We start from the raw sequence: 6,213 nt of genomic DNA on the forward strand, positions 1-6,213 counted from the left end.
GGCCTTATCCTTTAAGGGGTTACAGTAATGGGTTAAAGGGTAAGGGGTTAACCACAGAACTTGAATGGATCAGAACAGTCATTCCCATTCAAATCACTGTTCCTGGACGGTCGGAGCGGCGGCCATCTTGCTGTGACCCGTCGGACTAGCTTCTGTATGAAGCGACTCGCAGCAAGTCACTGAGCTGAGAGGTTTCACAGCAAGAACCAAAGCAGCTTCTCTGTCTCCTTGCTGCCATGGATTGCTAACATGCTAATGTTGACTAGAAGAGCTAGAGAGAGAAGTACAGTCTGTGATGAAGCTACGTTAGCCTCGTCGCTAACGTTAGCTTCCAGTTGAGTTCTGACAGTTTGCTAACAGACTCGTCTGCTCAGTTCTCACAGTGAGACAGACTTTACAGACTTGTGTTGTCGTCATAGCAACTAACACTTAAAATTCCATAATCTCCATTTAATGCTGTAGCCTATAGCCAAATTACCATGACAAACAGTGGAAGGACTGTTCAATCCATTCAATTCTGCGGGGTTAACATTAGTTTAGGGTAACAGGGTTAAGGGTAAGGGGTTTGGGTTAAGGGTTCGGCTTTAAGGTTAAGGGTCAGAAGTGGAGTTAGATTAAGGTTAGCACAGAGGTTAAGGTAAGGGATTCAGCGGCTCAGGTAAAGATTAAAGGCTAATGGAATCAATGTTAGCCAATAGGACGTCCCTTACAAGGAAGTGTGTGTGTGACAGAGAGAGAGAGAGAGAGAGAGAGAGAGAGAGAGAGAGAGGGAAAGAGAGGGAGAGACAGAGAGAGAAAGAGATAGAGGGAGAGAGAGACAAAGAAAGAGACAGAGATACACACAGAGAGAGAGACAGAGACAGACAGAGAGAGAGAGACAGAGAGAGAGAGAGACAGAGAGAGAGATGGAGAGAGAGAAAGAGATAGAGAGGGAGAGAGAGAGAAAGCAAGAGAGGGAGAGAGACAGAGAGAGAGAAACAGAAAGAGGAGAGAGAGACAAAGAAAGAGACAGAGAGAGACACAGAGAGAGAGAGACAGAGACAGACAGAGAGAGAGAGAGAGATGGAGAGAGAAAGAGATAGAGAGGGAGAGAGAGAGAGACAGAGAGAGAGAGATGGAGAGAGAAAGAGATAGAGAGGGAGAGAGAGAGAAAGCAAGAGAGGGAGAGAGAGAGAAACAGAAAGAGAGGAGAGAGAGACAAAGAGAAAGAGACAGAGAGAGACACACAGAGAGAGAGAAAAAGACAGAGAGAGAGACAGAGAGAGAGAGAGAGAGGAAGCGGTGCAACGAGGTGAGAAAGGGAGAGAGAGAGAAAGAAAGAGAGAGAAAGAAAGAGAGAGAGAGAGAGGGAGAGGGAAAGACAAATAGAGAGGGGGAGAGAGAGAAGGAGAGAGAGAGAATGAGAAACAGAGTGACAGATTGCAGGGTAATGTGTGTGTGTGTGTGTGTGTGTGTGTGTGTGTGTGTGTGTGTAAAAGAGGCAATGAATAGTGGAGGCTTGTGTGTGTGTTTGTGTTTGTGTGTGAGAGTGTGAGCATATGTTTGTGCATGTGTGTGTCTCTATGTATAAATGGCAGAGTGACAGGAAATATTGAGTGTGTGTGTGTGTGTGTGTGTGCGTGTGTGTGTGTGTGTGTGTGTGCGCGTGTGTGTGAGTGTGTGTGTGTGTGTGTGTGCGCGTGTGTGTGTGTGTGTGTGTGTGTGTGTGTGTATTCCCAGCCCTGCGCGGCAGCCGGTGCAGTGTGTGAATATGACTGAATATGAGTTTCCTTATCAAGCCTCCAGCTCCCTCTCTGTCATTATTCCTCCTTCTCTCTCTCTCTTCTTTCCTCTCCTCCTCCCTCCCCCCCTCCCCACACACACACACATGCACACACACACACACACACACACACACACACACACACACACACACACACACACACACTGTCTGGCTTCTTCCTCCCTTATCGTTGCCTTCCACCCGGACTGGAAACAACCAGGGGGGCTCCATGAAACACTCGTTCGCTCCCTCGTTTGTTTGCTCCCTCGTTCCCATAGAGGCATCGCTGTCGGCCGCTTTGTTTTCTCTCTCTCTCTCTCTCTCTCTCTCTCTCTCCCTTTCTCTCTCTCGCCTCGTTTCACCGCTTCCCTGTCCCTCTCTCTCTCTCTCCTTTTCTCTTGGCTCTTTCTCCATCTCCCTCTTTTTCTCTCTCTTCCTTTCCTTTCTCTCTTCATTGTCTTTCTGCTTTTTTTTCTGGTAAATCTTGGGATATTGCTCTCCCTCTTTCCCTTCCTTGTTACATCCCTTCCTTCCTTCCTTCCTTCCTTCCTTCCTTCCTTCCTCTCTCCCTGTCTGTCTCCCTCAGTTCCGTCCTACCTAACTCCCCACTTCTCCTTCCCTTCTTTCTCCCTTCATTTCTCACGTCATCCCTATTTCCTTTCCTTCTTCCTCCCTTCATTTCTCATCCCTATTTCCTTTCCTTCTTCCTCCCTTCATTTCTCCCGTCATCCCTATTTCCTTTCCTTCTTCCTCCCTTCATTTCTCCCGTCATCCCTATTTCCTTTCCTTCTTCCTCCCTTCATTTCTCCCGTCATCCCTATTTCCTTTCCTTCTTCCTCCCTTCATTTCTCCCGTCATCCCTATTTCCTTTCCTTCTTCCTCCCTTCATTTCTCCCATCATCCCTATTTCCTTTCCTTCTTCCTCCCTTCATTTCTCACATCATCCCTCGTTCCCTCCCTTCTTCCTCCCTTCATTTCTCCCATCATCCCTATTTCCTTTCCTTCTTCCTCCCTTCATTTCTCCCATCATCCCTATTTCCTTTCCTTCTTCCTCCCTTCATTTCTCCCATCATCCCTATTTCCTTTCCTTCCTCCTCCCTTCATTTCTCACATCATCCCTCGTTCCCTCCCTTCACTCCTCCTTACCTTCCCTCTTCCTCCATTTCTCCCTACCTCCTTACCTTCCTTTCCCACCCTCTCCCTTCCTCCTTCCCTACCTTCCCTCCTTTCTTCCTACCTCCTTGCCTCCCGCCATCCATTTCCTCCCTACCTCCTTCTCTCCTTCCCTTCTCCCTTCCTTCATTTCTCCCTTCATCCCTCCCTCTCGCGCCATTTCTCCCTCCCTTCATCCTTGTCTCTTTCCTCCTTTCTTCCTCCTTCCCTCCCTTCATCCCTCCTTGCCTCCCATGTCCCTCCATTTCTCCTTACCCACCCTCCCTCCCTCCCTCCATATCTCTCCATCCATCCATCTTCCGCTCCATCCTTCCTCCCTGAGGTTGCAGCAGTGCAGAATGCCATTTTTCAGACAGAAACTACAATTTTAGGAAGCCGTTTCGCTCCGGCGGCTTTCAGCATCTTTGCGGTGACAGTCGACCTTCAAAAGAAGAAGAAGAAAAAGACGACAAAAAAGGAAGAAAAAAAAAGAGAAAACAGATAAGGGAGCGAGCCCTCAGTCATCATCAGCCCGTTCAGTCTTGCCGATGAAACCATAGCAACATCGTCGTCGTGGCGGCGGCGGCGGCGGTGTTTTCTCTCCTCGCCGAGTCGCAAACCGATCCTTCCAGGTTTGTTTATTCCCCCAGAGACTCCAGTTTGGAATTGTTTTTTTATTTTTATTTTTTTTTGTTCGCTGTGTATCAACAGATAGGAGGAGCGGCTCTCTTGATAGAGAGGGCAACAATTTCCAAGCGCAGTCATCCATTTTTGGTGTGTGTGTGTGTGTGTGTGTGTGTGTATGGGGGGGGTCCTGGGAGCAATCAGCTTGACGCAACATTTTAATTTGATTACGATTACAATCAACTCTTACAAGGTTCGAAGTAAATGCGATTTCTCTAATAACCTGGTTTACATGGATCCATTTAGAGATCCAGTAGAGTGATTTCAGCTCAGTCAGGATCAGTGTTGGGCGTTAACATGCTACAGTAATATGATTACTTTTTCAGTAACAGTAGTGTAAGGGATTACAATTTCAAATTCAGTAATTACATTACAGTTACTAATCCCAGTAATGGGAGAGAAAGGGAGGTTTAAGTAACGCAGTAACGGAGCTGCAACCTTTTCTTTTCTCTCCTTTGACATTTTCTTTACGTTTCTTTTGGGTTTTTTTGGTCCAAATCCCTGTTTGTTTGTTCCTCCTCTGTCTCTTCAGGACATGCAGCAGCTTTACGTCGCTGTTAGCTAAAAAAAAAATCAAAACAGAAGCTGGAGGCCGAAGGAGAGACGCAGACTTTCAGCAGCTGGAAGTTTTCCCGTCACTTTGAGTCGATCTCAGTCGAGGATCAGAGAACGTTCTGGTCCGTTGTGAACTTTGTGTGGCGGCAAAACACTTTCCACAGAGAAAAACACAACATCCAGTCTGCATCTGATACACAACACAGCGATGTGAGGGAAAAACAAGGAAGGAAACGCAAAGTAATGGAACGAGTAACAGAACTAATTACTGCTGCTGCTGAGGAATTAGTAAAGTAATGAGATTATTTTTTAAATGAGTAATAAATAAAGAGTCATTGATTATATTTTCAGAGTAACTTGCCCAACACTGCTCAGGAAAACTCTGATGTTGATTTCTAACACAAGGAGCATCATTTTGTTCAGTGTTTGATGTTAGATAACCATCTAAAGCCAACTGACTGAGAGCTGAACCTTCCACTGCAGACAAGATTTCTATTTATTTTTATCTATTTGTTTCTATTTGGAACAAACATCCAGAGTTGGAACGTCAGCGCTCAGCAACAGTGGAGGCATGGAGGTTTTGGCTGTTGTCACCTGATTAATACTGTCGACCAATCAGAGCATCCACTAAACCCTGCGTGTAGGTGACATCATTTACACCAGGAAGTAGTCTATTTGATTCTGTTGAGAGTTTTTCAAAGGCTGTTAGTCAAATTTCCACAGTGCTGACAGTTATAATAATTTGGGTTCACACTCACAGGTCCTTTGTTAAATTATACCATGAAATTGAGAAATGCAATTCTCATTACACTGGACCTTTAATTGTTAATATGAAGTTTATAATTAAGTTTGAAAAAAACAAATAAAAGAAATGTGACCTAGGTGTTGACATTAGGGCTGGGTATCGTTTAAAAAATTACGATACCAGTACCAATACCAGTACCCTTAAAGTGATACCGATACCAATAGAGTATTTCATTCGATACCTTTTTTTTTTTACGTTTTGGTGGCATCTCGGCACGCTGAACTGCCAACTCCGTCACACACACCGCGCTCGACTTCACCACCACAGACTGTATGGGTTGTAGCTGCTGCGGTAGCGGGCCAATCACACGTCGCATTAAATCGAAGAACGCTTGTGGTGATTGGCTGCGAGCAAAACCATACAAATAGTCATTTTTTTGTAGATCTGTGTACAAAAAGTATCGAATGCAGGTATCGTTTGACTGGAGAAGTTTCGATACTACTTGGTACTGGGTTATTTCAGTCGATACCTTAAAGGTATCGAGTACCGATACCCAGCCCTAGTTGACATGCCCCGATAAATGGAAAGATTGAGCAGAAATGGAGGAGAGTTCACGGTTTTGCTTCCTGTGCCTCAGTGAAGACGATGATGAGATGAAGGTGAGAGCATGAGAGGCTCCGCCCAGCTTCACCCAGAGGAAACCCTGCTGCCGCTCGCTGATAACCTTCAGCTGCTCTGTGGCCAGACCGGCCGCTGGGGCTTCACACACACACACACACACACACACACACACACACACAATAAAGACCCTCGCAATAAAAAGCAGTTTAAGGTTATCTGTGTGCTCCAGCGCTTTTCTTTGGGTTAGTCCATGTGAAGCCCCTTTGTGGAGCGGCTGAAGTGCGACATACCTGCTTGTTAACATGAAAAATTCAATAGTTGAAGTATTACTCGTTTACAAAATATAGACTTTAATCTGTAAAAAATGCCATAATTTGTCAAGCAAGGACTTAATTCACTTAGACTCCATGAAAAGTAGTATAATTAGTTGTAATGTTGTGCGATTAATTATTGTGTAAGAGTAGGTGTCATTGTTTTTTTCAAATTGTTGGTTTGAGGGCTGCAGGATTTAATTTGGGATCAAAACACTGGCATTTTGACAGCGGCTCCCCTCCGCAGAGAAAACAGGTTCGTGTTTTATTGTTTGAGTCGTTTCTAAAGCCAAGTCCTGTGCAGCTGAGAGCGAAACACTGTGGCAGCGCCGGGCTTTTCCTCTCACTCTGCAGTTACATGTATGTTACAGGGGGGAGTTTAC

This window comes from Centroberyx gerrardi, chromosome 7, assembly GCF_048128805.1.
Source record: "Centroberyx gerrardi isolate f3 chromosome 7, fCenGer3.hap1.cur.20231027, whole genome shotgun sequence".
Taxonomy (NCBI): domain Eukaryota; kingdom Metazoa; phylum Chordata; class Actinopteri; order Beryciformes; family Berycidae; genus Centroberyx; species Centroberyx gerrardi.